The following is a 13,122-nucleotide window of genomic DNA, read 5'->3' as shown; positions in this document are numbered from 1 at the left end:
CGGAAAACCAAGTGTGGTAGATTTTCGAATGGTGCTGTTACTCACGCCCTGTGCACATAATATCAGCAAGAGTCAAATATTTCTAAGCACTCTTAGCCAATGAATCGACTGCAATAATTGTCTTTAATTGAAGATGTCGTCTTCGATTTGAACAATTGATTTAAATACTTCGATCTTATTTGTGCAATTCGACGTATTGTTGCGTAAACGACATATCGCTCACTCCTTTCAAGAACGTCATAAATCAAAAATCGACAATTTTCAGTTGTGCATGTTTTCGGAACGCCCAGAAAATGTACTATATCCCAGCAAAAGCGGCATATTTTTAACTTAATATTTACCCGCTACAGGGCAAAACGGTTGTTTTTGCATTTTGAAGAAAAGGTATTGTTTAATTTTTTTTAAATACACTAATATTTTTCAAATGGAGAAAAAACATTCAGGTTTTACCTAAAAAGATATGTTGCACAGTAAAAAGTTCAATAAGTGGCTTGATATTTATTTGTAATATATTGTATTATATTTTTAAACTTTAAAAACGTTCTCCTGAAAAATCAAGTTTTTTGATTTATGACGTTCTTGAAAGGAGTGAGCGATACATGTTTTTGAAGATAATTTTACTGACGATCTTTAGTCCTTTGGACCATATAGCGCTCAATCCTTTAACAACGTCAAATATCAAAAAACTTGATTTTTCAGGAGATCGTTTTTAAAGTTTAGAAATATAATGAAATGTATTAAAAATAAATATCAAGCCACTTCCAAGAATTTGAGTAGTGCGGTTGTCAATAATGGATAGAATTTGTGAATTTTACACGCGTGTAAATTGATTACTTAAACCAGCCTATGACGGTCGTCATCCCCGTAAATGGCCAGACTTTCATATTCTTCTTCATCTTTGATAAGATGACAAAAAAGAATATGAAAACTAGCTCCTATAATTGGAGATAATCCAGATTTGTGAACAATTATTTGGACACCTACATATAAATATAAATATGAAACTCTTACATATAAATGCACATTTAATTTTCTGAATTTTAACTCTTCAGGCATAATGTTTTGAACTCAATAAAATAAAACAACTTTGTTTTAACCACTTTATATTGTTACACTTTTTCCAACCGGTTTCCACAAAAACCTTGTCATCCTCAGGGCTTATGTACTAATTCTAAAACATTGAAATACTCATAGTTAGGTTATAGTTAATAATTCTTCCCTTACGATGCCGAAAAATTCCACGCAGTCCGTACACCATATGAAAATGTAACTATGAGTATTTCAATGTTTTAGAATTAGTACATAGACCCTGATAATAACAAGGTTCTTGTCGAAACCGGTTGGAAAAAGTGTACCAATAAAAAGCGGTTAAAACAAAGTTGTTTTATTTTATTAAGTTTATAAAATTTGCCACAAAGTATCTGCGAAAAACATTTAAGGAAATAATGTTTTGATCCTAAATACACTTACATATGAGGCAAACGTAGTTCTCAGGCTAGTTTCGCCATTCGTTCAACGTTTCGTGACTCGTAACCTCTTTATCCGACTTCCAGCTAGACTGGGTGTGTTTCTGTACTGAATCAATCAGCTGTGGTATATCATTAGGACGGATGAGTTGTCTGACTCGATTCACAGATGGCAACGTCAGTCGAATTCGTTCACAATTTGATAATTTATGTATAATTTAGCTGCAAATTTTATATGATTTTTTCACATCTCAACACAGATGAAGAAGAATATGCAAGTCTGGGCATTTACGGGGCTTGCGACCGTCGTAGGCTGGTTTAAGTGTCACTTTACACACGTGTAACATTTACCAATTCTACCCTTGAGGTAGTATTTTACGAAAATGGCGCTATACAAATTATCAAAATTATTATTATTATTATTATTGTGTCGGGTTGTGGTCCCGTGGTTAGTGTCGCGGACTCTTAGGTCAGAGTTTTTCGGGTCGAACCCACTCTACCACAATTTGATACTTATTTCTTATAATGAGCCGCTTAGGCTCACAGAAATAGTATGAAATTAAAATATTTATGTAAATAATAAAAACACAAATATTTCTCTTAAAAAAAAAATTATAAATATATATATATATATATATATATATATATATATATATATATATATATATATATATATATATATATATATATATATATATATATATATATATATATATATATATATATATATATATATATATATATATATATATATATATATATATATATATATATATATATATATATATATATATATATATATATATATATATATATATATATATATATATATATATATATATATATATATATATATATATATATATATATATATATATATATATATATATATATATATATATATATATTTATATATTTATAAATAAAAAAAATAAAACCCTTATCCGCACCCCAATGGTGCATAGGGCACTACGTCATATAAACGCAGTGTTATCTTGATCATTTACACATGAAGGAAAGGTGATCAGCCCTCCGCTTCAGGTACCAGTCCAGGGTAATGTTGAATAAATATGACAGTGAAAAAATCACTTATATTAATTTTACCCCCCTTGGGAATATCGAACCCGGGACCTCCAGAACGGTAGCCGAGCGTGCTGACCATGTGTGTGTGACAACCACACTAGTCAAATTCCTGGAAGTTCTTTATATATGATCTTATTTCGAAACATTGTAATTGAATCACTAGAATTTTCACTAGAGACGTCTGTTGGTGTGATGAAAGAACCTTTTTACTGAGCAAAATCTCAAAATCGGCTAAGGGTCATGATAAGCGGTGCTCGATAAGCCGTAGCTAAATTACAGATTTACAGGTGTTTGAAAATGATACGGAATGCATCGAAACTGTGGTATTTACTAAGTAAAACATTAACTAAAAATGGACAGATTTTACCACAAAGTAACTGCGGAATCAATCAATAAAATTACAGATTCACTTTAAAAAAAATCTTTATTTTGATGACGTCAGATTCTGACGCGGCTGCCGGCAGATGTCTCCGTCGTACGGCGCTGTCGTCGGCAGACCAGGTACGTTTTGACTGTGGTACGGTATCAAGCGTAGCCCGATGACGTAACGTGACCTTATGTTGACACCAACACATTTATTACCTCGGCTATCGGTGTTGGTAGCATGTATGTAAATACCGCCTTATCGTTGAACTGTTTTGTTTATTACTTAAACAAATGTTTAAATGTGTAATTATTAGTCTCAAGTCGTATTGAAATCTGGTACAAAACATTTCATTACTAGTATTTTTTGATTTTTGCTCTCTATAACTCTTCATCGTCTCTATCTAGATACTCCAGGTACATCTCAATACACCTTTCTTAATTTTATCGATGATGCTTATCTCTGCCTTGCATCCTTTCCTTATAACACCATTGTAACGTCTACCATACATGGTCTTGCCGCACTGAGAGTTGGCATCCCGACTGCATCCAGTCTACTCTCATCCTTCCCAAACCATCCTAACCCGCCTTCCTAGGTTTGCTGGGTAGTGCTCATCTCAGCCTTGCACCCTTTCCTTATATCACCATTGGAACATCTACCATACATGGTCTTGCCGCACTGGGAGATGGCGTTCCGACAGTATTCAGTCTACTTTCATGTTTCTTTTGCCAATTATTTACCTCATTTCCATAGATAAGGAATGGTTCTAGGATATATGTATATATATATCGCTGAAAAACTAAGTAACTAACCATCACGCCGCTTCCCCGCAGGGGTAGGCAGAGAGAATAGAACGCCACACCACTCTGTCCTCGCAAACATTCTTCGCCTCTTCCACGTTCATGCATCTCCTCATACATACCCGCCGATTGTTACGACTCCTAACCTGACCACTTTCAAGTATTTGGCATACCTGATCGTGCCATGTTTTTCTCGGTCTTCCTCTGCTCCTTTTTCTACTTTCATTCGCCTCATAAATTGTTTATGTATAAATATTTAGTATATTTAAAAAAATAATTAAACAATACCTTTTCTTCAAAGTGCAAAAACAACACTTTCTGCCCTGTAGCGGGTATATATTAAGTTTAAAATATGCCTCTTTTGCTCGGATTACATTTTGTGGGCATTCCGAAAACATGCACAACTGAAAATTGAGGATTTTTGATATATGACGTTGTTGAAAGGAGTGATATATATACATATATATATATATATATATATATATATATATATATATATATATATATATATATATATATATATATATATATATATATATATATATATATATATATATATATATATACATATATACATATATACATATATACATATATACATATATATATATATATATATATATATATATATATATATATATATATATATATATATATATATATATATATATATATATATATATATATCTTTACAACATTTTGAGTGTGTCCAAATACTTGTTCACAAAATCTGGATTATCTCCAATTACAGGAGTTATTTTCATATTATTTTTTGACATCTCATCAAAGATGAAGAAGAATATGGAAGTCTGGGCATTTACGGGGCTTACGACCGTCATAGGCTGGTTTGAGTGATCACTTTACACACGTGTAACATTCACCAATTCTACCCATTATTGACAACCACACTACTCAAATTCTTGGAAGTTCTATATATATGAACCAATTTAGAAACCTTGTTCATGAATCACTAAAACTTCACTAGAGACATCTATTGGTGAGATAGAAGGTTTATCTATTGGTGAACAAGGTTTCTAAATTGGTTCATATATATAGAACTTCCAAGAATTTGAGTAGTGTGGTTGTCAATAATGGGTAGAATTGGTGAATGTTACACGTGTGTAAAGTGATCACTCAAACCAGCCTATGACGGTCGTAAGCCCCGTAAATGCCCAGACTTCCATATTCTTCTTCATCTTTGATGAGATGTCAAAAAATAATATATATATCTTACTCCACCACATGAATTTCAATCAAGAGTTCATAACGTTGACCTATTGACATCTTTATCTGGAGTTTGGAGATAGTGGAACTCACAGTGATATCAAGCAACGCCTGGCATATGGTCGTGGCGTGTTCGGGTAGACGCTCGACTGCGAAACTGGCATCGTGGGTTCGATTCCCGAAAAGTAAGGACTACATTCTATCCTCGGAAGTCTTGCGTCTTCCATCTGATCACAATCGCAACTTGTGAAAGGGATCCGTAACAGAAGGAGGGTTGAATTTTAATGGTAGAGTAGGAAATGCGATAACTGAACATTTTCCAACTACTTTACTCCATCCCAGCTTATCGTCTTTGTAGACTGTTGGGGTCAGCTCTCCTCGTCCTCAGGCTGTAGGTCCTTCTGTCATGGACAACGTCACCTAGGCCATGCCTTCGTATCATGTTATCTTTCTGCAGCATCCCTGAATTCTTTGGTCTGCCTCTAGATGTCTTTCAATGGAAGATCAATGGCGATTGCTTGGTTCATAATATGATCAAGTTCTCTGCGTCCTATGTGCCCATACCATCTCAATTACCTACAGACATTTTTATACATTTCTTTTTCCTAGCTCAATTCAAACTTATCGTCTTTGTGGACTATAGGTCCTTCTATCGTGGACAACGTCACCTAGGTCATGCCTTTGTATCATGTTATCTTTTTGCAGCATCCATGAATTCTTTGGTCTTCCTCCAGATGTCTTTCGAGGAAGATCCATGGCGATCTCCTGGTTCAGACTTTGTCTTACTTTGTAAACTGTCGGGGTCAGCTCTCCTCGTCCTCAGGCTATAGGTCTTTCTGTTATATATAACCTCACCTAGGCCATGCCTTCGTGTCATGTTATCTTTCTGCAGCATCCATTAATTCTTTGGTCTTCTTCTAGATGTCTTTCAATGGAAGATCGATGGCGATTGCCTGGTTCACAATACGATCAGGTTCTCTGCGTCCTATGTGTCCATACCATTTCGCATGCCTCTAGACATTTTAATACGCTGTCTGTGAATAATGTCATGCACAAACTTAGACGAGGTGTGTTATTTCAACAAGTAGCCGTGTTTGCTTTGTGAGTTTACTCAGAGTTTCGACTCGCTAAGTGCTGATGTATGTACTGAAATGAACGCTCCTCGCTCAAATACTGTATTTCAAGCGAAGCGTGCAAAAAACTAACCAACCATCACGCCGCATGGGTACCAAGTACCTCCTGCATCCTTCTGTACTCCTGGTAGCTTCATGGAGTTTGTATGGAAGTGATGAGTGGAAATCAGACCGTTTATGTGTTATTGAATTGTATTGAAAGGTTGTATGTATCTGCACCCTTATCTGCCCCGATGGTGCATAGGGCACCGCATCATATAAACGTAGTATAATCTTAATCATTAACACATGAAGGAAAGGTGATCAGCCCTCCGCTTCAGGTACCCAGTCCAGGGTAATATTGAATACATATTTGAGTAAAAAATCACTCAAAATGTATCTCTTAGTAGTACTATAGTACATGAACTAATTTACCAAACCAAATACCTCCTGAATCCTTCTGTACTCCTGGTAGCTTCATGGAGTTTGTATGGAAGTAATGAGTGGAATATCAGACCGTATGTGTGTTATTGAATTGTATTGAAAGGTTGTATGTATCCCTTCGTAGTACTATAGTAAAAATAATAATTAACTAACTAACATGGGTACCGAATACCTCCTGCGCCGTTCTGTACTCCTGGTAGCTTCACGCCATCAGTACCTTACATACATTCATCAAACTAGGTTGTTTTGGATGTTGTAGCTAACTAACCATCAGGCCACCTATCCGCAGGGGTAGGCAGAGAGAATAGAACGCCACACCACTCTGTATTGGCATACAATCTTCGCTTCTTCCATTTTCATGAATCTCATCATACATACGCGCCGATTGCGTAGAATTGCCCTACTAAGTCCTGTAAATGCTTAATAAATAATAATAATAATAGTACCCTTATCCGCACCCCAATGGTGCATAGGGCACTGCGTAATATAAACGCAGTGTTATCTTGATCGTTTATACATGAAGGAAAGGTGATCAGCCCTCCGCTTCAGGTACCAGTCCATGGTAGTATTGAATGAATATTGCAGTGAAAAAAACACTTATATTTATTTGACCCCCCCTGGGAATCGAACCCGAGACCTTCAGAACGGTAGCCGAGCGTGCTGACCATTACACTACGGAGGCGGACAAAAATGCTTTGACTTCCATATTCTTCTTCTAAAATACATTTTTTTAAACATTCACCCCTATAATGTTCCCTCTGATAACGCGGTACCTATCTCAACGTTATATGGGGGTTTACTTTATTAAATTTTTTTGTTCCTTGTTTATTTTATACATGTAAAAAATATTCTTACAAGAATTTTTAAATAATTTATAATAAGTTGTTTCACATATTATTTTTTGTACATCTCAACAAAGACGAAGAAAAATATGGATGTCTGGGCATTTACAGGGCTTACGATTGTCATAGGCTGGTTATTTTCTCTCACCACTATTTGTCTCTAGTGAAATTCTAATGATTCAGAAATAATGTTTCAAAATTGATTCATATATATAGAACTTCCAAGAATTTGAGTATTGTGGTTGGTCAATAATGGGTAGAATTGGTGAATGTTACACGTGTGTAAAGTGATCAATTTAACCAGCCTATGACGGTCGTCAGCCCCGTTTATACCCAGACTTCCATGTTCTTTTCATCTTTGATGAGATGTCAAAAAATACTAGGTAAATATTAAGTTTTTTACAACATTTTGAGTGTGTCCAAACACTTGTTAAAACGTCAAAAAATGAATGTAAATGTCAAATATATATATATATATATATATATATATATATATATATATATATATATATATATATATATATATATATATATATATATATATATATATATATTATTCAATTAATATATTTATTCAATACTACCATGGACTGGTACCTGAAGAGGAGGCTTGATCACCTTTCCTTCATGTGTAAACGATTATGATAACACTGCGTTTATATGACACAGTGCCCTATGCATCATTGGGGTGCGGATAAGGGTTTTATTATTATTATATATATATTAAGTTAAAAACATGCCGCGTTTTTCTGGGATATAGTATAGTATATTTTGTGGGCATTCCGAAAATATGCACAGCTGAAAATTGACGAATTTTGATATGTGACGTTGTAGAAAGGAGTGAGCGATTTGCGATCTCTTTGGCTGATAAGTCTGCCGACCACTGGGTAGCGATGGTTTTCCGGGAAAATCTAAGATGGCGGTCCAGTTAGGAGGACAGCCTCCTCTAGACGTATGATCGATACTCCAATCACTCTACATCTACTCCCCAGTTCACGATCTGTTCAAGTATTTGAGTAAACAACTCATTTGAAAATTGCTCGAAGCGCGCTTTACAGAAAAGAGTCTACGAAATATACAGTACCGAACAGATTAATTGAAACAAAACTTTTTTTCTTGTATTTTCATAAAAAAAAATAATAAAACCCTTATCCGCACCCCAACGGTGCACAGGGCACTGCGTCATATAAACGGAGTGTTATCTTGATCGTTCACGCATGAAGGAAATGTGATCAGCCCTCCGCTTCAGGTACCAGTCCAGGGTAATATTGAATAAATATAACAGTGAAAAAGGAACCCGGGACCTCCAGAACGGTAGCCGAGCGTGCTGACCATTACACTATGGAGGCGGACATAAAAAAAATTCATAAAAAAGTTTTGTAAAATCTTTTGTTTAATTATTTTTTAACATCTCATCAAAGATGAAGAAGAATATGGAAGTCTGGGCATTTACGGGGCTGACGACCGTCATAGGCTGGTTTAAGTGATCACTTTACACACGTGTAGCATTCACCAATTCTATTAAATTATTTTGTTTATTAGTTATATCGCAGATTAATATTTAATTAATCTCATTTGGGCTCCGCCTCCGTAGTGTAATGGTCAGCACGCTCGGCTACCGTTCTGGAGGTCCCGAGATCGATTTCCAGGGGGGTCAAATAAATATAAGTGATTTTTTCACTGTAATATTTATTCAATATTACCCTGGTCTGGTACCTACATGAAGCGGAGGGCTGATCGCCTTTCCTTCATGCGTAAACGATCAAGATAACACTGCGTGTATATGACGCAGTGCCCTATGCACCATTGGGGTGCGGATAAGGGTTTTCTCTCTTTTTCTCTCATTTGGGCTCAATCAAAGATTTCACTATTCTTGGCATCTATTATATAAGGTTTTGGCACGTAGATGCCATTTTTCGTCTCGAAACCATACCTGAATTACGGACAAAATGAGCTTTTCCACCGTAGTGCAATCAATTTTGGAGAGCCGATTCTTACAGATTGCCGATAGATTTTCAAGTAGGTTTATGTCTGGCAAAATTCTTGACCAGTCCAACACAGTTAATTGCTTTTGTGTGAATTTTTTATCGTTTTTTTTTGTATTTGTGGCACGGGGTTAAATCCTTCTGAAATATTCCATTACCATATGACCTTCGTTTTTGTATCTCTGGTAGTATCTTTTCCAGTAGAATTGCGTGACACTTCTCGCTATTCATCATCTCAGTCGCTGAAAGAAGCAGCCCTGGTCCATAATACGAGGAACACCCGCAAAACATTTATTTTAGAGGGTGTTGAAAATACGAAAAAAAAAAGGTTTGTTTCAATTAATCTGTTCGATACTGTATATGTGGAGGTCCTCAGTAAAACGTTACATTTCCATTATAAACGATTTTAGGGAAGGGTAATTGACTATAGCCTAACTATGAGTATTTCAATGTTTTAGAACTAGTACATAAACCCTGATGATGACAAGGTTCTTGTCGAAACCGGTTGGAAAAAGTGTACCAATCAAAAGTGATTAAAACAAAGTTGTTTTGTTTTATAAAGTTTATATATATATATATATTTACAATAATTAAATAACAATATATATTTTTTCTTTTTCACTAAGTGCCCTATTTTTACAGCGCTCGTGTCTTGTTCGCTGTATCCTATATCGCAGGCCTTATCGCGCCTCGGACTAAACTCCAAACGAGATATCAGTGACTCCTCAAGTGTCCGTATTTGCATACGTCGCGGTCCCGGACGTCCGATTCGCAACCGGACGTCGAATTTACCGGACACTTTCCGGACAGGTGGTCCGCAAGTTTACCGGAGCGCTCTCCGGCGAGCGGGTGCTGTGTTATCGCGTGACGCGCTAAGAAGCAACACCGAGTGCTTTGTTCGCGAATGGAAAACCTTGGATTTCAGCAACCGAGCTGCTAAAATTGCTACAGTTTACAATTGTATTGTGATGGATTTAAATGACCGAGTTGTTAATATATGTGTTAGATATCGAGGGATTTTAATAGCTGAATTATTAAGAAAAATAAGTGTATTATTTCAAAAATCGAATGGATTTATGTAACTGAGTTGTTAATATCTGTGTTAGATATCGAGGGATTTAAATAGCTGAATTATGAAGAAAAAAATAAGTGTATGTTTTCAAAAATCGAACGGATTTAAGTAACCGAGTTGTTAATGTATATGTTAGATATCGAGAATTTAAATAGCTGAATTATTAATAAAAAATAGTGTTTTGTTTTTGAAAATCGAACGGATTTCAGTAACCGAGTTGTTAATGTATATGTTAGATATCGAGGGATTTAAATAGCTGAATTATGAAGAAAAAAATAAGTGTATGTTTTCAAAAATCGAACGGATTTAAGTAACCGAGTTGTTAATGTATATGTTAGATATCGAGTGATTTAAATAGCTGAATTCTTAATAAAAAAAATAACTGTATATTTTCAAAAAATCGAACGGATTTCAGTAACCGAGTTGTTAATGTATATGTTAGATATCGAGTGATTTAAATAGCTGAATTCTTAATAAAAAAAATAACTGTATATTTTCAAAAAATCGAACGGATTTCAGTAACCGAGTTGTTAATGTATATGTTAGATATCGAGTGATTTAAATAGCTGAATTCTTAATAAAAATAGTGTTTTGTTTTTATCAATAAAAATAGTGATTTTATAGCTGATACTGCAATCGAATGTTTTGTTTTCAAAAAACGAATGGATTTAAGTAACCGAGTTTTTAATGTATGTGTTAGATATCAAGGGATATTTATAGCTGAAACATTAAGAACAATCGATTGTTTTGTTTATAAAAATCGAATGGATTTAGTTTATAAAAATCGAATGGATTTATGTCATCGAATGGATTTATGTGTTTGATATCGAGAGATTTAAATAGCTGAATAATTAATAAAAATTTAGTGTTTTGTTTTTAAAAATCGAACGGATTTAAGTAACCGAGTTGTTAATATATGTGTCAGATGTCGAGGGATTTAAATAGCTGAATTATTAAGAAATCGAGTGTTTTGTTTTAAAAAAATCGAACGGATTTAAGTAACCGAGCTGTTAATGTATATGTTAGATGTCGAGGGATTTAAATAGCTAAACTTTAAGAAAATCGAGTGTTTTATTTAAAAAATCGTACGAGTTTATTTATTTTTATTTATTTAAGGAATCGAGTTGAGAACCGATTGCTTCGAAATTTCGACACTACGTTGCATTCGAATACGCGCGCGGGAGAGTTCAAAATTATATTTTTAAATAATTTAAAAAAACATCTTTTTGTCTGCAATGGCAGCGCCATCTGTTGAGCGTGACAGGAACACGCGCAATTTAAACGTTTTCGATTGCATTGCTTGAAATTTTCATTCATAATTCATATTGAATTCCATTAAACACATTGTAAATCACTCGCGGGTGTCATCTTTCGCATAAAGAACTATAAATCACACTTATACAAACAATAAACTTGGACCAGCGATTCTCAAAGTGTGCTGCGCGGAACCTTGAATCTCCGCAAGGCGCCTGCGAGCGTTCCGCCGCATCCAAGATAATGCCACTACTACTACTATTACTACCATCACGCCGTTTCCCCGCAGAGGTAGGCAGAGAGGATGGAACGTGATGCAATTGAGGACACATCATTAATTGACACAATTTAGGACACATTATAGATTGAAACAATTAAGGACACATAATAGATTGACATAGTTTAGGACACATTTAATATGGACAAAATTTTGGACGCTATTGATTGAAACATTTGAGGACACATTATTAATTAACAGAATTTAAGACACATTATAGATTAAAACAATTAATGACACATTATAGATTGACACCATTTGGGACACATTTTTGAATTACATAATTTAAGGCACATTTTAGATTGACACGATTTGGGACACATTTTTGACTGACACAATTTTGGACGCTGTTGATAGAAAGAATTGAGAACACATTGTTAATTGACACAATTTAAGACACATAATAGATTGTTACAATTATGGACACATTATAGATTGACACAATTTAAGGACACATTATTTATTGACACGATTTGGGACAAATTATTGATTGAACCAATTTAGGACACATTTTTGAATGACACAATTTTGGACGCTGTTGATTGAAAGAATTGAGAACACATTATTAATTGACACAATTTAAGACATATAATAGATTGACATAATTAAGGACACATTATAGATTGACACAATTAAGGACACGTTATCGATTGACACAATTGAGGACACATCAATAATTGACACAATTTATGACACGTTATTGATTAACAAAATTTAGGAAACATCAATAATTGACACAATTCGAGACACATTATTGTTACACACACACAATTTAGGACATATTATTGAATGAAACTATTGAGAACACATTTAGGACTCATTATTGATTGACATAATTTAGGACTCATTATTAATTGACACAATTTTGGACACATTGAAAAAAACTGTGGACACATTGTTGATTTAAATAAATTGGGACACATTATTGGTTGACACAATTTAGGACGCATTATTAAAATTATTGAGGACACATTGTTGATTGACACAATTTAGGACACATTTTCGATTGACACGGTTTGGGACACATTCAATGACACAATTAAGGACACATCAATAATTAACACAATGTAGGACACATTGAAACAATTGTGGACACATTATTGATTGACATAATTTAGGACACATTATTTATTGACACAATTTAGAAAACATTATTGATTGACACAATCAAAGACACATTTTTGATTGACACGTTTCGG

At 34.5% G+C, this 13,122-nt stretch overlaps 1 protein-coding gene across 4 annotated transcripts in view; it reads left to right on the top strand.

Annotated features, from left to right (window-relative positions):
- Positions 1 to 13,122, top strand: part of gem (transcription factor CP2 like gemini) — a 58,729-nt gene that overhangs the window by 2,794 nt on the left and 42,813 nt on the right. The window contains exon 1 of one of the 4 annotated variants that reach the window (XM_088272543.1): positions 10,037 to 10,264. The exons of 1 other annotated variant lie outside the window; for it this stretch is intronic. The gene's annotated coding sequence lies outside the window, so the exon portion shown is untranslated. Of the gene's footprint in view, positions 1 to 10,036; positions 10,281 to 10,654; positions 10,674 to 13,122 lie in introns of those variants that run through there. 2 more of the 4 variants (XM_088272541.1, XM_088272545.1) reach the window with 2 other exon arrangements.

Source organism: Brachycentrus maculatus, unplaced genomic scaffold, assembly GCF_059751285.1.
Source record: "Brachycentrus maculatus isolate JH-2025_06_01 unplaced genomic scaffold, ASM5975128v1 h1tg000504l, whole genome shotgun sequence".
NCBI lineage: Eukaryota > Metazoa > Arthropoda > Insecta > Trichoptera > Brachycentridae > Brachycentrus > Brachycentrus maculatus.
Note: the sequence above shows the minus strand (reverse complement) of the source record. Positions and strands in the feature narration are given on the sequence as shown.